Source organism: Lingula anatina, unplaced genomic scaffold (genome assembly GCF_051362555.1).
Source record: "Lingula anatina isolate TDL-2025a unplaced genomic scaffold, LinAna3.0 unanchor8, whole genome shotgun sequence".
NCBI lineage: Eukaryota > Metazoa > Brachiopoda > Lingulata > Lingulida > Lingulidae > Lingula > Lingula anatina.
The window spans coordinates 92,688-104,910 of NW_028257600.1; the positions used below are offsets into that span (position 1 = coordinate 92,688).

General features: G+C 42.6%; 1 pseudogene; it reads left to right on the forward strand.

Annotated features, from left to right (window-relative positions):
- The first annotated feature begins 8,904 nt into the window (after nucleotides 1-8,904).
- Nucleotides 8,905-10,717, forward strand: LOC147759318 (uncharacterized; annotated as a pseudogene).
- Nucleotides 10,718-12,223: the final 1,506 nt, after the last annotated feature.

Sequence of the window (12,223 nt, forward strand, 5' to 3'; positions counted from 1 at the left end):
TTAGCCATTTTTTGTGTGAAATGATGCAAGAGCACCCTTTTATGGCCTGTGCTGCTCTAAATTTAGAAACTAAGCCAAAAGTGAACAGTTGTCACTTTTCCTGTTCAGGGGAGAAACCACCAAAATATTTCCCATTGACGACCATACTAAGAAATGCCTGCAAAACTGCATAAAGAAAATAACTCTGGGAAACATTTCCCATCTCCATGGACAGCAGACACACTGACATAACTCCAAATGGCAAAAAAATATACTGTCATCAACTCCGCTGTCTTACCGGCATCACTTGAACATGTGCACCCCTCTGTTTGTAAACAAACCACTGCACCACTCACAGTCAGTAGACCCTTCCGCCAGAGGTCTCACGACTGCACTGCACCTGTGCCTGGTCCTGAAAAAAAAACTGGCAGTAGTTAACACCCTACTCTGCTAGTTGATACCAAAATTAACCCTAGCAACACACAAGAAATGCCAGGAAAAAAATGGAAAAAAGCACTCATTTTTTCTCACTGAACTATATTCGTCTATAACAGGTGCTGATTGGTTGATTTGGAGGTTTCTGCCCTGAGATTCACACAAACCACCCCCCCTGTTCTTACCTTCTGACACCAAAAATTAAAACCTTAATACACTGCCAACTGCTCCGCCCAATATGACTGAGAACGGTCTCTTGATGACTGAGCCCTGTCAAGTTGAAAATGTGGTTGCTGTATCGGCCACTCTAGCCAACATTGCACCTGGTGAGAAAGCATAATTTCATGAGTGATAAAAAGTTAAATGTACATTTCTGTGCCTGAATTTGTTTCAATTGTTTTGAAATTTGGACACCTTATGCTGGACAGGTGTGAAAATCTGAGATAAGCATCTTAACTGGTTGGGCCTAGTTTAAGTGCACTTTGTTGAGAAATAAAATGTGAAAAGTGGAAAATTACTAATAAAAATATTTTAAAATATCTAAAAATTACTTAAACTCAAGTGCAAGGTTAATTGTCACAACTGTTGTTTATGTTTGTTTGTGTTTGTTGTGAGGATACAGGAAATGAGCTTCTTGTCCCTCCCTGCAGAACAATACTCACTGCTAAGCTGTATACCCCCCTCCTGCACTGGGGCCATGCAGTTTGCTGTTTACAGGAAACCCCACTACCAATCACTGTTCATACCTTTTGTTGTAATGTATCCTGCTTTCCTGCACACCTGGGAGAGACAATGGGCAGCTGATGCTATAAAATGCCCTGTCTCTGCCTCTGGACTCAGAAGTCACTTTCTATCCACCATGCCGTACGGTAAAGGTAGCTGGAAAAAACGAAGAAAAAGTGTATTTGTGAAGGGACACAAGCTATACCATGCAAGACAGAAGTCTGACCAGCCTCCAGAGCCTATTGTGAGAAGATACATCAGACCCAGCCAAGAGTTGTACCAGGCAGCCTCCTCTCCACCCCCTGTCGGGCCGCCAGCAACCCTCAGCAGCAACCCTGATGCACCCGTCATCCTCAGACCTAGGAGGGCCCAGTCAGAGAGTTTGTCCAGCAGCCAGCCCCAACCCCCAGATGATGAATACAAGTTGGTTTCACCAGAAAAAATTGTCAATCTGGTCAACAAAGTCTTGTCAGAGCATACAGCTGAGTGCACTGGCTCAATGGTTTGGGACAGAGAGGCAGAAAGCAAGTGGGGAGTGGCTTGGTCAATGGGACTAAAATGTGACACGTGTCAGTACAGGACAGGGAAACAGAAATTGTACAATGAAGTCGAGAGCAAGCAGCGTGGCAGGAGAGCAGCAACGGTGAATGCAGGCTTGCAAGTAGGCCTGTCACAAAACATGATCTCCAACACGGCCATGAGGCAGATTCTAATGGCGACCAATGTGACCCCGCCCAGTGCATCATCCATGCAAAAGCAAGCAAATAAAGTCGGTGCTGCTATAACCAAGCTTAACAAAGCTGACATGCAACAGCGCCGTGAGAATCTACGCCGCATTCAAGATCTGAGAGGGTGTGAAGGACAGCCCATAGCAGTGGAAGGAGATGGCAGATATAATAATAGTCTGTTTAGTGGAGGGAACAAAACACCATACCAGCCAGCCACTCAGACTGTATACACCGTTGCAGAAAATGTAACCAGCAAAAAAGACATCATTGGTGTTTACACCGGAAACAAGTTATGCCACACAGCTCACCTGCTTAAAAGTAGAGGGGAAGATGTATCCTGTCCAGAGCACAGTGGTATCTGCACGGCGAATCTACGGGAAGACGACAGTATTGGAGACGAGAAACGTGCCATGCAGCAGATCCTCGAGGAAATTTCTGGAGAGGTCACAGTTGGTGCCTTGACCACTGATGGTGATAGCCGAGCCCACTCTGCATGTGATGATGTCGAAAGTCTTCGGGACACGCGCCACTTCAGTAAAGCTCTGAAAAAGCAAATTGAAAAAGCACCATTTTCCGGTCAAGTTTTCCCAGGGAAAACAAAGTACTCCAGAGACAAGATGCAGAAACGCTTTGCTCAGTGCATAGCAATGCGCTGTTATGCTGAATTCGATGCCTGCTATAAAGCAAATAAAGGGGACATAGAATTGATTAAAAGAGCACTGAGTTATGTCACTGACTCTATAATTAGTTGTTACAACGGTGATTGTGAAAACTGCTTAAAGTATTCTTATGTATGCAAAGGTGGCACGGAAACTATTTTCCCTGAGAAAGGCAAACTAGACTTTAGCAACTCTGAAGATGTGCACATCTTAAGACAGTGCCTAAATTATAGACTGGGCCCAAGGGCAATTGAATCAACAAAACTTAATACCAACACACAAAAAGTGGAGTCTTTAAACCGGACATTTCAGAAAACTAATAATAAAGTTGTCACCTTTTCACGGAACTTCGAAGGCAGGATTCACAGTGCAGTTCACTTGAGGAATAATGGACTTAAGCAATCCACTTTGTGTAAGATGGCCTCTGTTGGTGTTAGGCCCACTTCTTCAGTTGTTAAATATCTGGAGAAAGATGAAAAACAGATGAAAATGAGAGTAAATCACAAAAAGACAGTTGCATTTAAGTTAAGAGCTAGACAGAGAATCCTTAGCCGTTACAGAAGATATGACAGATCTAAAGCATTGAAAAGTAATAATGACTACAGAAGATGCATATCTATGCCAAAACTTGTAATTCCTGATCATAGCTATTCAAAGAGAGCATGTAATTAAAATAAAAATGTATGATTTTAAGATACTACTCTGTAATAAACTGGTTGTGAAATATGAAAAAAAGTTTGTTGGTCTTTCTTCTAGTCTTAAAACTTATAAATATAATTGAGAAATCTATAAATTAAGTAAATGTAAATTTAATAATAATAACAATAATATTAATAATTATCATGTACACAATTTGGCCCCCGTCTGTGTCTGAGGCACCTGCCCACATTACGACAATGTAATCTGTTATTGTTGATTCATTGAGGCTCTGCTGTGAGATGATCGGGGTTACAGCACAGACCGACTCCACACGGGTGGAATGTGTAAAACCCTCTCCTAAGCATAAATGCCACCCTGTGCACTCCAACAGTAACAGAGTGTCTAGCCCCAGGAAATGTAACCCTCCATAACCCATAACGGGCCCCACTGGAACAACTGGTGCCCCCAGTCCACAGCCAACAGTATCCCTCCTGTGTGTTATGCAATTTTGCATGTAATTTCGCAAGATATACATCCTAGAACTGGTCATTAGCCATTTTTTGTGTGAAATGATGCAAGAGCACCCTTTTATGGCCTGTGCTGCTCTAAATTTAGAAACTAAGCCAAAAGTGAACAGTTGTCACTTTTCCTGTTCAGGGGAGAAACCACCAAAATATTTCCCATTGACGACCATACTAAGAAATGCCTGCAAAACTGCATAAAGAAAATAACTCTGGGAAACATTTCCCATCTCCATGGACAGCAGACACACTGACATAACTCCAAATGGCAAAAAAATATACTGTCATCAACTCCGCTGTCTTACCGGCATCACTTGAACATGTGCACCCCTCTGTTTGTAAACAAACCACTGCACCACTCACAGTCAGTAGACCCTTCCGCCAGAGGTCTCACGACTGCACTGCACCTGTGCCTGGTCCTGAAAAAAAAACTGGCAGTAGTTAACACCCTACTCTGCTAGTTGATACCAAAATTAACCCTAGCAACACACAAGAAATGCCAGGAAAAAAATGGAAAAAAGCACTCATTTTTTCTCACTGAACTATATTCGTCTATAACAGGTGCTGATTGGTTGATTTGGAGGTTTCTGCCCTGAGATTCACACAAACCACCCCCCCTGTTCTTACCTTCTGACACCAAAAATTAAAACCTTAATACACTGCCAACTGCTCCGCCCAATATGACTGAGAACGGTCTCTTGATGACTGAGCCCTGTCAAGTTGAAAATGTGGTTGCTGTATCGGCCACTCTAGCCAACATTGCACCTGGTGAGAAAGCATAATTTCATGAGTGATAAAAAGTTAAATGTACATTTCTGTGCCTGAATTTGTTTCAATTGTTTTGAAATTTGGACACCTTATGCTGGACAGGTGTGAAAATCTGAGATAAGCATCTTAACTGGTTGGGCCTAGTTTAAGTGCACTTTGTTGAGAAATAAAATGTGAAAAGTGGAAAATTACTAATAAAAATATTTTAAAATATCTAAAAATTACTTAAACTCAAGTGCAAGGTTAATTGTCACAACTGTTGTTTATGTTTGTTTGTGTTTGTTGTGAGGATACAGGAAATGAGCTTCTTGTCCCTCCCTGCAGAACAATACTCACTGCTAAGCTGTATACCCCCCTCCTGCACTGGGGCCATGCAGTTTGCTGTTTACAGGAAACCCCACTACCAATCACTGTTCATACCTTTTGTTGTAATGTATCCTGCTTTCCTGCACACCTGGGAGAGACAATGGGCAGCTGATGCTATAAAATGCCCTGTCTCTGCCTCTGGACTCAGAAGTCACTTTCTATCCACCATGCCGTACGGTAAAGGTAGCTGGAAAAAACGAAGAGAAAAAGTGTATTTGTGAAGGGACACAAGCTATACCATGCAAGACAGAAGTCTGACCAGCCTCCAGAGCCTATTGTGAGAAGATACATCAGACCCAGCCAAGAGTTGTACCAGGCAGCCTCCTCTCCACCCCCTGTCGGGCCGCCAGCAACCCTCAGCAGCAACCCTGATGCACCCGTCATCCTCAGACCTAGGAGGGCCCAGTCAGAGAGTTTGTCCAGCAGCCAGCCCCAACCCCCAGATGATGAATACAAGTTGGTTTCACCAGAAAAAATTGTCAATCTGGTCAACAAAGTCTTGTCAGAGCATACAGCTGAGTGCACTGGCTCAATGGTTTGGGACAGAGAGGCAGAAAGCAAGTGGGGAGTGGCTTGGTCAATGGGACTAAAATGTGACACGTGTCAGTACAGGACAGGGAAACAGAAATTGTACAATGAAGTCGAGAGCAAGCAGCGTGGCAGGAGAGCAGCAACGGTGAATGCAGGCTTGCAAGTAGGCCTGTCACAAAACATGATCTCCAACACGGCCATGAGGCAGATTCTAATGGCGACCAATGTGACCCCGCCCAGTGCATCATCCATGCAAAAGCAAGCAAATAAAGTCGGTGCTGCTATAACCAAGCTTAACAAAGCTGACATGCAACAGCGCCGTGAGAATCTACGCCGCATTCAAGATCTGAGAGGGTGTGAAGGACAGCCCATAGCAGTGGAAGGAGATGGCAGATATAATAATAGTCTGTTTAGTGGAGGGAACAAAACACCATACCAGCCAGCCACTCAGACTGTATACACCGTTGCAGAAAATGTAACCAGCAAAAAAGACATCATTGGTGTTTACACCGGAAACAAGTTATGCCACACAGCTCACCTGCTTAAAAGTAGAGGGGAAGATGTATCCTGTCCAGAGCACAGTGGTATCTGCACGGCGAATCTACGGGAAGACGACAGTATTGGAGACGAGAAACGTGCCATGCAGCAGATCCTCGAGGAAATTTCTGGAGAGGTCACAGTTGGTGCCTTGACCACTGATGGTGATAGCCGAGCCCACTCTGCATGTGATGATGTCGAAAGTCTTCGGGACACGCGCCACTTCAGTAAAGCTCTGAAAAAGCAAATTGAAAAAGCACCATTTTCCGGTCAAGTTTTCCCAGGGAAAACAAAGTACTCCAGAGACAAGATGCAGAAACGCTTTGCTCAGTGCATAGCAATGCGCTGTTATGCTGAATTCGATGCCTGCTATAAAGCAAATAAAGGGGACATAGAATTGATTAAAAGAGCACTGAGTTATGTCACTGACTCTATAATTAGTTGTTACAACGGTGATTGTGAAAACTGCTTAAAGTATTCTTATGTATGCAAAGGTGGCACGGAAACTATTTTCCCTGAGAAAGGCAAACTAGACTTTAGCAACTCTGAAGATGTGCACATCTTAAGACAGTGCCTAAATTATAGACTGGGCCCAAGGGCAATTGAATCAACAAAACTTAATACCAACACACAAAAAGTGGAGTCTTTAAACCGGACATTTCAGAAAACTAATAATAAAGTTGTCACCTTTTCACGGAACTTCGAAGGCAGGATTCACAGTGCAGTTCACTTGAGGAATAATGGACTTAAGCAATCCACTTTGTGTAAGATGGCCTCTGTTGGTGTTAGGCCCACTTCTTCAGTTGTTAAATATCTGGAGAAAGATGAAAAACAGATGAAAATGAGAGTAAATCACAAAAAGACAGTTGCATTTAAGTTAAGAGCTAGACAGAGAATCCTTAGCCGTTACAGAAGATATGACAGATCTAAAGCATTGAAAAGTAATAATGACTACAGAAGATGCATATCTATGCCAAAACTTGTAATTCCTGATCATAGCTATTCAAAGAGAGCATGTAATTAAAATAAAAATGTATGATTTTAAGATACTACTCTGTAATAAACTGGTTGTGAAATATGAAAAAAAGTTTGTTGGTCTTTCTTCTAGTCTTAAAACTTATAAATATAATTGAGAAATCTATAAATTAAGTAAATGTAAATTTAATAATAATAACAATAATATTAATAATTATCATGTACACAATTTGGCCCCCGTCTGTGTCTGAGGCACCTGCCCACATTACGACAATGTAATCTGTTATTGTTGATTCATTGAGGCTCTGCTGTGAGATGATCGGGGTTACAGCACAGACCGACTCCACACGGGTGGAATGTGTAAAACCCTCTCCTAAGCATAAATGCCACCCTGTGCACTCCAACAGTAACAGAGTGTCTAGCCCCAGGAAATGTAACCCTCCATAACCCATAACGGGCCCCACTGGAACAACTGGTGCCCCCAGTCCACAGCCAACAGTATCCCTCCTGTGTGTTATGCAATTTTGCATGTAATTTCGCAAGATATACATCCTAGAACTGGTCATTAGCCATTTTTTGTGTGAAATGATGCAAGAGCACCCTTTTATGGCCTGTGCTGCTCTAAATTTAGAAACTAAGCCAAAAGTGAACAGTTGTCACTTTTCCTGTTCAGGGGAGAAACCACCAAAATATTTCCCATTGACGACCATACTAAGAAATGCCTGCAAAACTGCATAAAGAAAATAACTCTGGGAAACATTTCCCATCTCCATGGACAGCAGACACACTGACATAACTCCAAATGGCAAAAAAATATACTGTCATCAACTCCGCTGTCTTACCGGCATCACTTGAACATGTGCACCCCTCTGTTTGTAAACAAACCACTGCACCACTCACAGTCAGTAGACCCTTCCGCCAGAGGTCTCACGACTGCACTGCACCTGTGCCTGGTCCTGAAAAAAAAAACTGGCAGTAGTTAACACCCTACTCTGCTAGTTGATACCAAAATTAACCCTAGCAACACACAAGAAATGCCAGGAAAAAAATGGAAAAAAGCACTCATTTTTTCTCACTGAACTATATTCGTCTATAACAGGTGCTGATTGGTTGATTTGGAGGTTTCTGCCCTGAGATTCACACAAACCACCCCCCCTGTTCTTACCTTCTGACACCAAAAATTAAAACCTTAATACACTGCCAACTGCTCCGCCCAATATGACTGAGAACGGTCTCTTGATGACTGAGCCCTGTCAAGTTGAAAATGTGGTTGCTGTATCGGCCACTCTAGCCAACATTGCACCTGGTGAGAAAGCATAATTTCATGAGTGATAAAAAGTTAAATGTACATTTCTGTGCCTGAATTTGTTTCAATTGTTTTGAAATTTGGACACCTTATGCTGGACAGGTGTGAAAATCTGAGATAAGCATCTTAACTGGTTGGGCCTAGTTTAAGTGCACTTTGTTGAGAAATAAAATGTGAAAAGTGGAAAATTACTAATAAAAATATTTTAAAATATCTAAAAATTACTTAAACTCAAGTGCAAGGTTAATTGTCACAACTGTTGTTTATGTTTGTTTGTGTTTGTTGTGAGGATACAGGAAATGAGCTTCTTGTCCCTCCCTGCAGAACAATACTCACTGCTAAGCTGTATACCCCCCTCCTGCACTGGGGCCATGCAGTTTGCTGTTTACAGGAAACCCCAGCTACCAATCACTGTTCATACCTTTTGTTGTAATGTATCCTGCTTTCCTGCACACCTGGGAGAGACAATGGGCAGCTGATGCTATAAAATGCCCTGTCTCTGCCTCTGGACTCAGAAGTCACTTTCTATCCACCATGCCGTACGGTAAAGGTAGCTGGAAAAAACGAAGAAAAAGTGTATTTGTGAAGGGACACAAGCTATACCATGCAAGACAGAAGTCTGACCAGCCTCCAGAGCCTATTGTGAGAAGATACATCAGACCCAGCCAAGAGTTGTACCAGGCAGCCTCCTCTCCACCCCCTGTCGGGGCCGCCAGCAACCCTCAGCAGCAACCCTGATGCACCCGTCATCCTCAGACCTAGGAGGGCCCAGTCAGAGAGTTTGTCCAGCAGCCAGCCCCAACCCCCCAGATGATGAATACAAGTTGGTTTCACCAGAAAAAATTGTCAATCTGGTCAACAAAGTCTTGTCAGAGCATACAGCTGAGTGCACTGGCTCAATGGTTTGGGACAGAGAGGCAGAAAGCAAGTGGGGAGTGGCTTGGTCAATGGGACTAAAATGTGACACGTGTCAGTACAGGACAGGGAAACAGAAATTGTACAATGAAGTCGAGAGCAAGCAGCGTGGCAGGAGAGCAGCAACGGTGAATGCAGGCTTGCAAGTAGGCCTGTCACAAAACATGATCTCCAACACGGCCATGAGGCAGATTCTAATGGCGACCAATGTGACCCCGCCCAGTGCATCATCCATGCAAAAGCAAGCAAATAAAGTCGGTGCTGCTATAACCAAGCTTAACAAAGCTGACATGCAACAGCGCCGTGAGAATCTACGCCGCATTCAAGATCTGAGAGGGTGTGAAGGACAGCCCATAGCAGTGGAAGGAGATGGCAGATATAATAATAGTCTGTTTAGTGGAGGGAACAAAACACCATACCAGCCAGCCACTCAGACTGTATACACCGTTGCAGAAAATGTAACCAGCAAAAAAGACATCATTGGTGTTTACACCGGAAACAAGTTATGCCACACAGCTCACCTGCTTAAAAGTAGAGGGGAAGATGTATCCTGTCCAGAGCACAGTGGTATCTGCACGGCGAATCTACGGGAAGACGACAGTATTGGAGACGAGAAACGTGCCATGCAGCAGATCCTCGAGGAAATTTCTGGAGAGGTCACAGTTGGTGCCTTGACCACTGATGGTGATAGCCGAGCCCACTCTGCATGTGATGATGTCGAAAGTCTTCGGGACACGCGCCACTTCAGTAAAGCTCTGAAAAAGCAAATTGAAAAAGCACCATTTTCCGGTCAAGTTTTCCCAGGGAAAACAAAGTACTCCAGAGACAAGATGCAGAAACGCTTTGCTCAGTGCATAGCAATGCGCTGTTATGCTGAATTCGATGCCTGCTATAAAGCAAATAAAGGGGACATAGAATTGATTAAAAGAGCACTGAGTTATGTCACTGACTCTATAATTAGTTGTTACAGACGGTGATTGTGAAAACTGCTTAAAGTATTCTTATGTATGCAAAGGTGGCACGGAAACTATTTTCCCTGAGAAAGGCAAACTAGACTTTAGCAACTCTGAAGATGTGCACATCTTAAGACAGTGCCTAAATTATAGACTGGGCCCAAGGGCAATTGAATCAACAAAACTTAATACCAACACACAAAAAGTGGAGTCTTTAAACCGGACATTTCAGAAAACTAATAATAAAGTTGTCACCTTTTCACGGAACTTCGAAGGCAGGATTCACAGTGCAGTTCACTTGAGGAATAATGGACTTAAGCAATCCACTTTGTGTAAGATGGCCTCTGTTGGTGTTAGGCCCACTTCTTCAGTTGTTAAATATCTGGAGAAAGATGAAAAACAGATGAAAATGAGAGTAAATCACAAAAAGACAGTTGCATTTAAGTTAAGAGCTAGACAGAGAATCCTTAGCCGTTACAGAAGATATGACAGATCTAAAGCATTGAAAAGTAATAATGACTACAGAAGATGCATATCTATGCCAAAACTTGTAATTCCTGATCATAGCTATTCAAAGAGAGCATGTAATTAAAATAAAAATGTATGATTTTAAGATACTACTCTGTAATAAACTGGTTGTGAAATATGAAAAAAAGTTTGTTGGTCTTTCTTCTAGTCTTAAAACTTATAAATATAATTGAGAAATCTATAAATTAAGTAAATGTAAATTTAATAATAATAACAATAATATTAATAATTATCATGTACACAATTTGGCCCCCGTCTGTGTCTGAGGCACCTGCCCACATTACGACAATGTAATCTGTTATTGTTGATTCATTGAGGCTCTGCTGTGAGATGATCGGGGTTACAGCACAGACCGACTCCACACGGGTGGAATGTGTAAAACCCTCTCCTAAGCATAAATGCCACCCTGTGCACTCCAACAGTAACAGAGTGTCTAGCCCCAGGAAATGTAACCCTCCATAACCCATAACGGGCCCCACTGGAACAACTGGTGCCCCCAGTCCACAGCCAACAGTATCCCTCCTGTGTGTTATGCAATTTTGCATGTAATTTCGCAAGATATACATCCTAGAACTGGTCATTAGCCATTTTTTGTGTGAAATGATGCAAGAGCACCCTTTTATGGCCTGTGCTGCTCTAAATTTAGAAACTAAGCCAAAAGTGAACAGTTGTCACTTTTCCTGTTCAGGGGAGAAACCACCAAAATATTTCCCATTGACGACCATACTAAGAAATGCCTGCAAAACTGCATAAAGAAAATAACTCTGGGAAACATTTCCCATCTCCATGGACAGCAGACACACTGACATAACTCCAAATGGCAAAAAAATATACTGTCATCAACTCCGCTGTCTTACCGGCATCACTTGAACATGTGCACCCCTCTGTTTGTAAACAAACCACTGCACCACTCACAGTCAGTAGACCCTTCCGCCAGAGGTCTCACGACTGCACTGCACCTGTGCCTGGTCCTGAAAAAAAAACTGGCAGTAGTTAACACCCTACTCTGCTAGTTGATACCAAAATTAACCCTAGCAACACACAAGAAATGCCAGGAAAAAAATGGAAAAAAGCACTCATTTTTTCTCACTGAACTATATTCGTCTATAACAGGTGCTGATTGGTTGATTTGGAGGTTTCTGCCCTTCACACAAACCACCCCCCCTGTTCTTACCTTCTGACACCAAAAATTAAAACCTTAATACACTGCCAACTGCTCCGCCCAATATGACTGAGAACGGTCTCTTGATGACTGAGCCCTGTCAAGTTGAAAATGTGGTTGCTGTATCGGCCACTCTAGCCAACATTGCACCTGGTGAGAAAGCATAATTTCATGAGTGATAAAAAGTTAAATGTACATTTCTGTGCCTGAATTTGTTTCAATTGTTTTGAAATTTGGACACCTTATGCTGGACAGGTGTGAAAATCTGAGATAAGCATCTTAACTGGTTGGGCCTAGTTTAAGTGCACTTTGTTGAGAAATAAAATGTGAAAAGTGGAAAATTACTAATAAAAATATTTTAAAATATCTAAAAATTACTTAAACTCAAGTGCAAGGTTAATTGTCACAACTGTTGTTTATGTTTGTTTGTGTTTGTTGTGAGGATACAGGAAATGAGCTTCTTGTCCCTCCCTGCAGAACAATACTCACTGCTAAGCT